Source organism: Sturnira hondurensis, unplaced genomic scaffold (genome assembly GCF_014824575.4).
Source record: "Sturnira hondurensis isolate 20B ecotype Veracruz unplaced genomic scaffold, ASM1482457v3 Scaffold0006413, whole genome shotgun sequence".
In the NCBI taxonomy this organism is placed as follows: Eukaryota; Metazoa; Chordata; class Mammalia; order Chiroptera; family Phyllostomidae; genus Sturnira; species Sturnira hondurensis.
Window position 1 is genome coordinate 42,112,420 of NW_028079044.1, and position 13,292 is coordinate 42,125,711.

Below are 13,292 nucleotides of genomic sequence, written 5' to 3' on the forward strand. Positions count from 1 at the left end.
TTCTCTATTTGACCAAGAGGAGTGTGTTGGACTTTTGCTTTCTCATGCAATCTCCATTTCCATTGTTCCATCATGCAGTTTGTTTTGTCTTGGTAAGTGTTTGGATTTCTTGTCATTAAAATTTATTGGGATTGGAGTATGGGATAAGATCATAGAATGACCCTGTCCAAAAATAATGTCTGCCTCTGGGGTGGGTGTAATAAAGACTACGTAGGCTTGAGACAGAAAATGTATTTTCCAGTGAGATTCACTCTTGTGTTTTCTTAACCTTTGCCACACTCATCTTTCTATACACACTATGCCTTCTAAAGTCTAAAAACAAAAAGCTAAGACTCCCTGATTTAGAGTGGATTAAAGGGATAAATTTGTGTTGACAAATGTATTCTCCACTGAGAGAATGTGTTTTTACCCACCTCACAGGGGCACAACCTTTGAGGCTAACCATTCCTGTGAGAAATAGTGATTATAATCCATTATTAAATTTCAACTAAAATATGCTTAAGAGATAAAATTATTTTTCTGTAAACTAAGAAACCATGTCTGAATTTAGGCATTAACACCAAATCATCATAGTCTCTAGAAAAAAGTTAATGAGTCATCCTCATATTGCTTAAGCAATGAATTAATATACATATTTTCATAAGAGATTATTAACAGCTGCATGGACACTTAAGAGAAATGCACAGGTATACATGATTTTGGAGTCAATTTAAGGGATCATACCACAACCTAGATGTCTGTTATTGGACCAAGGATCAATAGATACCAGGCCAAGAATCGTGGTCTATTTCAAGACCTTTAAAAGTAGAGCTATGGGTAAAAGTGACGGAGCTAAGCCCAGATCCAACGCGAGGTGATCAGAGCAACTGAAGAAAACTGGCAGGGTTTGGCAATACATTATCTATGACAAAGAACTCAGGAGACAGTGTTTTCCCAAACTGCCCTTACCCTGCCAAAAACCAAGTTTTTAAACAAGTTAATTAAACCATATTTACATGTTTTGAGAATGAACATGTAAAAGACAATAACCTACTTTGTCAGATGAGCTGTTTTATATCTTGTGTTCAAAGTCTGAATGAATAATCATTGACCAATGCTAATTTTAAATGAAAATAAAGTTTTATTTTACAGATTCACCAATATTCTCCACGAGAGTCATGATTATCTATTGGTCAATAGCAAGCCCAATGTATAGCTGCTTCAAAAGAATATGGTATAAATAATTAATTTTGGTAACATATAAAAATTCATGTATTTGATATTCTGAAATTTCAAATCATCTTTCATCACTACTGTTACCATCAGTGCTGTACCTTTAAGTGGAAATGACAACATGCCCTAGCAATAAGTGACAGGGGTAATTCTTGGGCCAGAACATAAAGCCTCCCACGGCAAACAGCATTGGAAGAGAAACCCGGATGAAAGCAGTGGTTTCTTAGATGGGGCAAGACCAATACGCTGAGAGAACCGCTTTCAAGTCTTGCTCTCACACCCCGAAGGTCAGAGGAAAGTTATTGGAAGCATTTCTTTGGTGTATAGGCCAGTTTTCTTCACACTCTACCAATGCGCTCCAGCATGGTGATGAGGTGAAAAAAATTGAGGCTGAAAACCTAGAAATCTTAATCATGAAAAGCCCCTGTATTTCTGTCCTGAAAAGTAATGAAAGTCCTAGAGGAATAGTTATCCAAACCCAATAAAAGAAACTAAGCGTTCACCCCAAACTTTGATCAAATTACAGGAAAAATCAGTGAACTAAAATTAATGTTGGCTCTCACTTAAAGCCAGTGCCCAATTTGCACCAAGCACAGGGCCAATATCAAAGAATCTACAGCAATAAATTAGCACCAGAGGCAGATTCAGGTTTGGGGGAGTCTGAAAGTTGGATAGACTGTGGATCCTTCTTTTTGAAAACTAATTTTAAACACTATACTTCCCAAAATGTACGTATACAAACAAGCACACAGTGTTATGGGCGTGGCAAGAATCTCGGAAAGAGCCCATGCAAGTTAGCAGGTCTGAAACTTAAGTGTCTTGGCCTTCACAACATAGCTACCTTTGAGACAGCTACCTAGGGGAGGTATACACGAGTTCAATGCCTACCTCGTGCAACCGTTATGAAAATTGTATGGGATAATATGTCATCCAGAACGGGCCAAACTTTTTAGCATCTCGGCCGCAATGGAAGAAGGAGAGTTGCCTTGGGCCATACGTTACATACATTGAGATATAATCATGCACAAAAAATTGCACAGTGTTTTAAGTAAATTTACAGTTTTGAGTGGGGCTGCATTCATAGCCATCCTGAGTCACGTGCAGCCTGTCAGCTGCGGGTTGGACTCCCCTGTCACACATTTCAATAAACCTCCGCTTTTTCTCCCACCTTTTCTTTCCTGTTTTACATAGATATCAACAATTGATTTCAAAAGATAACAGAATGCTAAGAAGACTCTTTGAGGTAGTTCTATAGAGAAAAAGTCCATAACATTTTTATATATTCAGTCGGGGGTTTTTTGAAATAGTAGATATTTTGAATTAAGTATGTGAAAGTGGGCATTCACTAGCAGACTGGGGATTCCACCATATTGTTAAAAAGCACTCAAAGATTTATTTCACTATGTGTTTGCTTACTTGATTGATTGATTGATTGTTACTACTGGAGATTCAGTTCCTGGGGATTCAGGCTTTGAGATTAGCATGTAGGAATTTATTAGAGTGCTCAGAGGATTAAATCTTGTAAAGGGAAGGTAGCATCATTGGGCAGAGGGCAAGGCCTGGCAATGATGCAGTCACACTGAAGGCCTCAGCCAAACCCACAGGAAACACTGAAGTTACTGTTAATCCTCCGAAGTCAGGGTGAGGGAGTTTTAGAGTCCTGCATCAAGCAATCACGCTGCGCAAGCTGCCTCTGGGACATAGATACGGCCCTTATGAGACTGTTCTTTTTCAGCCATGGCAACTTCCAGAGAGTTAGTAGATTAGGGCTGTCAGGCAGCTGCCCTCCCAGTACCTAGAGGATAGGTCTTTTACTCCTGCACGCTGGATCTGGGAAATACGGAGCAGGGTCTGCCACATTCTACTCTTTGCACCATCCAGATCCACAATGCTCCTCCAGGATACTGGCTGGTCTCTTGATCTATCATGTAAAAGCAAGTTTATGAGAGCCACCTACTCCCAATAAAGGTCCTTGCCCCACAAAGGCTGGTACCTTGTTGCTCATGATCTTTTTGCTCATCTAGCAATTCTAGATTGATCTGCCCCTCACCCTGCACCTCTACCAGTCAAGGGGGCTCACCTGGCGGTGTAACGTGGATCCTTAACCCTGAAGGGTCACCATGCCATTCTCAGGCTGTAACCACTGATCTCCTTCTCATCATAAAGACTGGGCAAGGGTATGAAAAGAGACACTGGAATGGACCACTTCTGTGCCAGCTTCCCTATTTCTCTTCCTGTGTGCCATTCTCTCAGGCTAAGGAGCCCCCAACGCCCAGGCAGCAGATAAATCTTAAATTCAAATAGGACTTTTGCTGTTTCACTTAGTAGAAACATTCCTCGTGTTTACAGGGATGAAGACCTCTAAACCCAGAAAGCCACATTTGTGGGTATGGAAATTATAAATTATTCTTTATATAACTGGAGGAATGACAAATGTGTCCATTTCCACTTTCATACTCTGGTCCCTAGGCCTATGTCTTATATATGTTAGGGACACAGTCCAAACGAAATGAATGCAAGTATGAATTTAGGATGGCTCTCAACCCTCACAAGGCGCATTATAATGAGGCACATTATATCAGGTGCCTCATCTGTGCTTTCAACAGGTTATTCTACCATTCTATCAGGCCAAAAGTTTGTAGGCTGTACAATTGGATTCCACTGTCAAATGTTCATTACTGCTCTTTTACTGTTGTAAAATGGAGTCTATAGTCTGCCACAACAGTACATGGGATCCTGTGTGGGTGGCTCAACTACTGTGCAAGCCCTGAAGTAATGGTAGTGGAATATCTGAGAGTAGCGAAAGTAAACTAAGGGTAGGAAATGGAACCTGTTGTCCAGAATATGTACCTATTTCAGTCAATAAAATGAATCGTCGCTTCTTCCATAGTAGAAGAGATTCAATGCAGTTAACTTGTCCTCAAACAGGGAACTGGTCTCTTGAGGGGATAATGCAATGCTGGAGAGTTTGTATGGTTTCTGCTGCTGACAGGTGGGACATTTGCCAGGGACAACAATTAACCCAACTTTTTGTGAGTGAGATCTCATGTTTAGGGGCACATGCATAGCCTCCATTCGTGCCCAAATAACTAGCTACTCCTTTCATATTGTCATTGTGCCAACACCAGGGTGGTTGATGACAGAGGATAGCAGGTTGAGTCATCGGCAGATTCATTCATTCTATCTACTTGGCCATTTCTGTTTAACAGTACTCGCTCGCTGTTGGCGTTAACTTGTGATACAAAGACCTCCACACAATGTGACTACTCCTGTGGATACATCCAAATACCTCCACTCTAAGCCCTCTTTCTCTTGATCTTTCAGTTCTCCTAGGCCCCTGACAAACTGGCCAAGACATTTGCCATTGCCCATGAGCTTACAGGGGCTTTCTTTTTACAGAGCTAGTGTTCTCTTTTCCAAGCACTCTGCTGAACTTGGACACCCGCAGCGCCTTAATTCATATGTCTCCCACCAAAGTCACATTGCTATGGAGACTAATTAAAACTGGATGTCTTGATTTTAAACTCCTAGGGCAGAATTTAATGAATTTAATTCATCCTGAGGAAACTCTGAGTGGAAATCCTTTCAACCCAGCTTCCCCACGATCACACACGGGCATTAATGACTTTCCTTGTGGACGATCCTCCAGCTAATGGCTAAATTAGTAGACGCTCATCAGCATGCCCTTATAACAATGTCAGAGGTGAGAATGTTTAACATTGAGCATAAGTAGAAATGTGGAATTTAGACTCTATCGAGTGGCAATTATTATGAACCTAGTTACGCAGAGTTGACCTCCTAAGAAAAAAGCACTGTGTTTGCAGTCCTGATCTTTCTGTATGGATACTGCCAGGTGTTCTCAGAAATGGTTTCTCTCTCCTCACCGGAAGATTAAAAGAGTTGTCCATGAGACCCACCCATTTCCACTCTCCACTCTAACACTCTTTCTTCTCTGTTCGTGTCTATCAGCTACTGAAGGAGGGGATTCTGGGGCTACTCCCTGCTGTTGAGTCCCGTCTATTTCCTTAATGGCCGACGTATGAAGTCCAAGTACAGACCTCTGGCCATCCCCGAGATGCTTTGCTTGGACTATGCGCCCATACATTGTCTGTTTACCAACAGCCAGAAGGACAACGTCACTCATTAGAAACAACAGCCCTTCAGAATGGCTGTGCTTCTAGGAGGGCGGGCAGAGTCACTTCCCAGAAAAGCAGGGCATGGAACAGGAAGACAACCAAAAAGAGTGTCTACTACACAAGCAAATAAATCGGAAAGTAAATCATAGCAATTTCATGGATTGAAAACAAATCCCCAGCAGGAATGGTAAAAAGTTAGGAAAGTCAACAGCATATAAAATGTTGGATCCAAATGGCAATTGACCTCTGCTAAACTCAACCTTTCTGCCAGAGAGCTCCAAAAGCTGGCTCAGAAAAACATAACTTTCCAGAGTATTGAAATCCTTTAAGCACACTACATTTATATTTTAAAAAAGTCTATACAACATTGAAGATTGCAGTGTTTTGCCTTTCACTCACACGTATTTGTTCGGTATACATTTATGAGTAACCGCTACATTGCAGCCTCTGTGAAGAGGAGGAGCGGACGCAGCCGTGAAAAAAATTAGGCTCAAGCAAGACTTTTATAGCCAAAGGGCAAAAATTAAGATGCTGGCTACCATCACGCATTGGCAGGGATTTGGAAAGACATTAGTAATCTCTTGCACTGCTGGTAAAAATTAGCAATGAAATTGGTAAACAATCTGGCAAAATTTAGTGTAAATCAATATCCACAAACCTCGAAGCCCAGTGACAGCACTCCTGCCTCAAAGACACAGTCTCTGAGGGGGAATAGACAAATACAGTCACGGTGGCATTAGTTATACCGGGGGGACTTGGAGGCAAACTGGGATTGTATTAGTGGGAAAATGTGCAATGCTTGGAGATACCGATGTGTATCCAATGACAAATCTGAAAGTATCAAGCTGAGTGGGAAACAAGTGAGAAATGTACACCACAATACTCTACCTGTGTATTAAAAATCATACACACATAAGATACCAAAAATTATTGTGTACACATACCTAGGTATATAAACATATACATATACAATATATAATCTATTACATGTATTCGGTAGATACAAACATGTATACATACATGTGTATGTATTTACATATGTAAAACATTTGAGTAGTTATTTCTTATGAGGCAATGGTACTGGAGATTACAGACGAAGAAGGAAAACCAAAGCAAACCACCCTAAGACAAAGAAGTGCCCTGTAGAGACCAAAAACAGCAGAAGCGTAGTTGACTTTCTGTATCAGTAAGAAAAATAACATAATCATGACCTCCTGGAATTCTCATTCTAGAGAAGCAAATTCATTGACTGTGGGGACTGGAAAAATAATGTCACACTGCCAACAGGATGCTTACCTATCTAGCCTGGAATTCCCTTGAAGTATGTTAGTAGAAAATCCAAAACTAGAAGCATTCGCTGTATCTGCCTGTCTGCATTTGTACTTTTTTTGGGGGGGGGGGNGTAAGAAAAATAACATAATCATGACCTCCTGGAATTCTCATTCTAGAGAAGCAAATTCATTGACTGTGGGGACTGGAAAAATAATGTCACACTGCCAACAGGATGCTTACCTATCCTGCCTGGAATCCCCTTGAAGTATGTTAGTAGAAAATCCAAAACTAGAAGCATTCGCTGTATCTGCCTGTCTGCATTTGTACTTTTTTTTTGGGGGGGGTAGGGTGAGAGATACTGTTGTTTTCTAAGTTCTCTTCTGCATTTTCCTTTCTTGTGCCTCTTCCTGTGGTCTTCAAAGAGTGTGGTTCCCTCGCACAAAAACAGATAGGGGCTTAGGGAACGCTGGTCCTCATTGCCCCAGGAGTACTTGAACAGACACACTTGGAAGCAACTTTATTTGGTTTTATGACATTACAAAGCCGTTTTTATTGAGAAAAAAATGAACTAGAACTGTTTTGTGAACTGTTAATTTATATAAGGTGGACAGGTAAGAGGGGCCCTGTGATAAGGTGACAATTGTCAGGCACTCCCTGTATTGCCCTCATACTCTGAATATCCCCCAGCACGTGGTATTGTGGTAATTGGCTGAGACTGCCTCTAATGCTTGAAGATCTAGTAAAAATAGCCCAAACTTTAGTTTTAGGTTCTGAGACATCTAAAGGGTCTTCTCATGAATTCTGCATTCTTCATATTTCTTTCAGCTTCAGTGTTCTTACTTCTTTGCTTTATGTCTTGGTTCATTCCCAATTCAGTGATAGGAAAACTTGGCCCCTTCTCTGTCATCCATCAGAAATCATAGTTGACTCTCTCTGGTTCAGCAACTTTACTGAGAAATTCAGTTTAATAGGACAGGCTTTCAACATTTTGTTGATACTCAATTTACCCTTTTTCAAAATTCAAGCTCCAGAAATATCACTTTTACATTTTATGTTCACTCACCTGGAAACCTTATCCCTTTGTTCAAATAACTTCTTATGTATTATTGGCAATGTAGTTAACAAATTTTTTATCTTATAATAACTCTGTTTATTAATATGTTGATACCCTACAGTACTGGGAAACCCCCTTGGCACAGAGATCTTTCTATATTTGCCTTTGTAACCCCAAACCAGAACAATAGGTACTCATAGAGAGCTTGTTGGATTCATAAATAAATTAATGAGCAAAAGAGTGCTGTCAAAATAAAAAGGTAACCAAGAACAGTAAAATATCTCTAACATGAAGTATTATAGCCACAAACTTGGGGAAATGGTCTCTGAATTAAATTGAAAACATCATAAATGAAATGAAAGGAGGGGCATTGAAGTAATCTGTAAGAAGCAGTTGAATAAAATGAAGTACTAAAGGCAGTGTGGCAGCTAGTCTCTGAGGATGGTCCCCAGTGAACCATTCCTAGTGTATTAATATCTACCTCCATGCGTAGTCTCCACCCCTTCCATCTAAACTGACCCTTTGCTTCCCTTTTGACAACTAGAATGTGGTTTAATTGATGAGGCATGAGTTCTGAGACTAGGTCTTATGATGCCTTGCAACTTACACCTGGATCTCTTGGAGCACATGTTCTCGGTGAAATTTCCACCATATAAGAAGTCTGACTACCCTGAGACCACCGTGCAGTGAAGAAATCCACGTTAGCCAGAGGCAGGGGCTCGAGAGAGAGAGGGAGAGGCATGACTTGGCCCCATTTCATATCAACTGACGTGTCAGACCTGAAGGGAGGAGCTATCTTGGACAAAGAGTCCAGTACAGACTTTCAGTAACTGAGTCAACCCCTGATATTAGGAGACTTTTTGGATGATTGGCATTCTAAATTCAAGTATCATTCATCTTGAATCAATATTGTATTTGGGCTATAAAACTCCTGATAAATCTTCCGATTCTTAACTTGCCTTTTATGTGATTGAATTTCTTTTTCTGCCGTATATATCATTCTATTCGGTCTTAGTTTTTCAATTCGGTCTTAGATAATTTCTTAATAGATTTTTATCCCTAACTTTGCATGATTTTTTTTATTTTTTGCCTTAACAGGTAAACTTCTAATACGGTATCATGCTATTTTCATGTCCTAAATTTCTTTTAAAGATTTTTTATTTATCTATCTTTAGAGGGGAAGGGAAGGAGAGAAGGAGAGAAATATCAATGTATGCTTCCCTCTCATGTGTCCCCTGCTGGGGACTGGCCTGCAACCCAGGCATGTGCCCTGACTGGGAATCGAACCACGATCGTGTGGTTTGTAGGCCCACACTCAATCCACTGAGCTACACCACCCAGGCCATGTCCTAAATTAAAATGTATCATAAAGTTCCATTTCAGTATAAATGTATTTTTAAATTCAGTTCTATTCTCACCAAAGTCATCTAATTAACTAGGCCTTTTATAACAAATAATAAATCCCTTTTCATTAAAATCATCTTTATCACATTCCTAAGGCCTGAGAAATAATCATAGACACTGTCAGTGAAAAAAATTTCGTAACATTTTAAAGTTGTAAATAATTAATTAATGTACATGCTAAATAGTATTTGAAATAATGAAGACTATGGGGAATTACTGATAAACTTAAATTTTGAACATAGTGTTTGCCAGAATCTACTTTGTGTTTCAGTATTTTGCTATTATGTTTCTGCTTTAGAGAATAATGACCAATTTTAGCCATTTCCTAGTTTAGGATCTTGAGGTGTCCACAGCCCAATTTTCTGATTGTAACCTTAATGTATAAGACTCTGGCTTAGAAAAAGGTTTTTTAATCTGGATTTACTAGGTACATTTTACTCTAGTTAAATAATTTCCTCACAGCCTATCTTATAGCACATACATATACTTTTTTCCTCCTAAAATAAAGTCCATGATAAAAAAAATTATGCTGATTCAGGAGTTTGATTATTTTGGCAAAAACTACTGTGATATGATAAGATTCTTGGCTAAATTTACTGCAATCAAATCTGAAGAAAACAACAAAGAATATGCTGGCAATTGTACAGTTTCTGCTTATAATGCAATGGGAATTTGACCTACATTGTATATTTCCATGTGTTAATGCTTTCCAAAGGAACTAATTCTTCTAGATACATGTGTCCTCTGTACTCTGATTCTGGCCTGAGCCCTGAACATTTAATATAATTGAATTATTTTTCAGAGGAACCTTACCATAGAGACAATATTGAAATAATGTTCTGTGCCCTGCCTACGTGCCTATGTTATGCTTCTTTCAAATGGTGCTCAGTTTGGGAAGCAATACTCGTTTAATTTTTGTAGTGTTTTAAAGACTATACTATTCATAGCTGCTACCTCATTTTTATTTTTCTCAGAGGCCTTCATGCCACAGTTGAGTCTGTGACTTGTCTCAGCTTTCAAGGTCAGTCCGGAGCAAAATGGGAACTTTTCTTCTAAGCACCACGCTCTATCCAGCAGAATCCTTTTTCTAGCCCAAAATTCCCCAAGTAAGATTGCCTAACATATCTCCACTAAGAAAACTGCATTTCATAGACCTTTTAGACTGAAATGTCCTGTCTTTTTGACCTCATTGGTTTGTGTGTGTGGAATGCATGTGCATAATTCAAGATAGTCATTCTATCAACAGCAAAGTATGTCCCTTCGGCCCTTTGCTACTGTCTTCTGTTCTCCTTGGCCTGTTATCTATTTATTTTTTTAAGCATTTGTGTTTCTCTTCCAGTCCACTCATAGACTATGCCCCATGCTTATCTGGAATCATGGCTCCTCTCTTATCATTGAGGCAGCTTGTTCCAACCAGAAGGTGAGCTCATGCTGCTTCCTGGACACTGAAAATAGCCCAGTGTAGCAGCAGGCCCACGTCTGCTCCGAATGCTTTCCCAGTTCCTCCACTGTGAGTCCTTGGGAACGGGGAACGCTTTCTTTGTAATCACAGGGTGATTGAGTCCTAGAGTAAAACAGAACCCGAAATGAAACAAGCTTTCTCTGACTCTCCTATGCTGAGTTAATTACCCCTCCCTTGAGTTCCTGGAGCACGTTCTGCCTACATACATTACATTGCATTCATCACATTGAATCCAAATACATCTTTTTATCTACGTATTAAACATATATTTATTGTGTGTCTTCCATGTGCCAGTATTAAAACAAAACAAAACAAAACAAAATCCCTATTTTCAAAGAGCTTCTAATCTAGCAAGAAGAAAGAAATAGTAAACAGGACAGAGCCTAGAAGGGGTTATACGTGCCCCGTATCATGTGTTTTTTATTAAAGAACATTAAGAATCACGGTGCTTTCTGAAAGAGCACGCTTCAGGCCCATCTGGGGCTCAGGAGAAAATTCTCCAGGAACAAATAATGAGAAATCTAATGAAGCTACAATCGTGAGCTTCAGTAGGGCAGCTAACAAAGATTCTCTCACGGATTCCTTAAAGCAACCTCGTCACAAGTTTTTAAATTTATTCACATTGTAGAAAATAAATAAGAGGCTCAGAAAAGTAAGGGCACATATGGTAAGTTTGAAAATTATTTTGAAAATCAAATACCCTTAACTTGAACAATAGAATGTTGAAGTCTTCATTAAAAACATTTAAAAGTCTGCTATGTTGGGCTATGCCATGTAACTCTGGACATAGACAGTCCAGTATTATGAGTGATTTCTATTTCCCATGGTATATACAATCTTATTCTTACTTCCACTTTACCAAGGAATAGGAGAACCAACTTGTGAATTTTCTCTTTCTCTCATGCAAGCAGCCAATCTCACCCCCACCCCTCCCAGCTCCACAAATCCCAGGGGGAGAAGCAGAGAGAAAACATACATTAACATCTTTACCAGGGTAGGATTTATATATATAAACTTTGTTGGCATGTCATTTGTATATAAAATCATATAGGTTTTAATGTACAATTCTATGAAATACCACTCGTATATTGCATTGCAATTTTCTTATGTTGAGAAAAAATAGAGGAAAAGGTTGTGTCTGGGCCTGACACTGAGTATGCTTCCAAGGTTGGTTAGTCTTCCCCTCTGCCACACACAGCCCCCCATTCATCCCTGGTAGGGATAAAGTGGGCGGCATCAATCCAAACCAGCCAGGCACTTGGGCTAAATGGAGTGGGAACCTTTCCCTGGGAGGTGGTCCAGGTAAATCAACCAGTTTGTCAGACTGTCAGGGTATCCCCATGGCACCAAGTGGGTTGGGACATTTGGACAAAACTGTCTGTGCATGTGGAGAGTCGGTAATATTTCTCCTCAGGCCTCACATTTTCTGCTACAAAATTCAACTCGGATGAAGAGTCCCGGCTCTTGCCTGCAGTGTCGGTAGCTGGCAGAAACGTCACCACATAGGACCCAGTGATTCTTTTTTAGATGGTACATGAGACCAAATACAGCCCACAAGAGAAGGCCTTTGGGGATGTCAGGGCACTACCCTGTGATACAAAAAGTAAACTTTTTTAAAATGCAGAAAACATAGGTTCCATTTTAAATTCTCAGTTCACGCACACATCTTATTGATCAACAGTTTAAACATACTGTCACCACCATATCACCGGTCATCTGCAGGGCCCGTTGTTCTGTCCATGTTCCTGGCCTCACTCTGCACTGGTACTCAGTACACCGGCTTCTCTTCTACATCGGCTTTCCACCTCAAGGCCTCGACCAGAAACATCACGCCAAAGGACTGACCACCTGTGTAGACCATTTTTTTTCTTATTCCAAGATTTTATCAAAAAAGGCAAAATTTAGGCAAAAAAGGAAAGGAAAGGAAAGGAGAATCAGCAGTAACACAATCACCTATATTATCAATTAGAAATACCAGTTACAAATATTTTGCTTAACAATGAGACTGCCACTGATGTCCACTGTGGAATCATGGTGGACGTGGGGTTACCATTTGTCAGTGTTCAATATTGTTTTCTTTACCTTCTCTGAACCAGATTTGCATGGGATTCTGGTGATGGTTAAGTCATCTTTTATTGAGGGTTCAACCAATAGTATCAGGAGGAGAGGGGAAGGAATTGAGAAATGAAGCCTCGGTCTAATCCTCTTACTCTCTCATACCTAATAAAGTGAAAAGGCTCATGGGGGCGTCCAACCTTTTGGTGCCTGTGGGCCTCACTGAAAGAAGAAGGATTTTCTTAAGCCACACATTAAACACAAAAACACTAATGAAAACTGATGAGCAAAAAAGTTTTAAGTAAGTTATTTTATTGTTGGGCCACATTTATAGCCATCCTAGGCCACGTGTGGCCTGCAGGCCACAAGACGAACACCCTGGAGTCCTTAGAAGAGAAAAGCCCACACAGGCCATGTCTTGGTCTTTGTCTTCCTTTGTTCATCATGGCCTATAATCCTCTGACAATATTTTCTTTCTTATTTGGTACCTTTATATTATACTCTCTTCTGGGATGTTCCACACCTTCTTCCAGAAAAAGATAATATTCCAGTTCCCTATTTATTATCCATTTTTCATTTTGTCAATCTCAAATGCTACACAAATTATTTGAATGTCAATGACTTCTGCTGCCTGGTTTCTGCTGGTTTGTGGGGGAAATGGGGTAAATCTGTGTTCAACCTCATCTCACCTACTTGG

General features: G+C 39.9%; 1 pseudogene; it reads right to left on the bottom strand.

Annotated features, from left to right (window-relative positions):
* LOC118988781 (metalloendopeptidase OMA1, mitochondrial-like) overlaps positions 1-5,317 on the bottom strand; it is a 122,054-nt pseudogene extending 116,737 nt beyond the window's left edge.
* Positions 5,318-13,292: the final 7,975 nt, after the last annotated feature.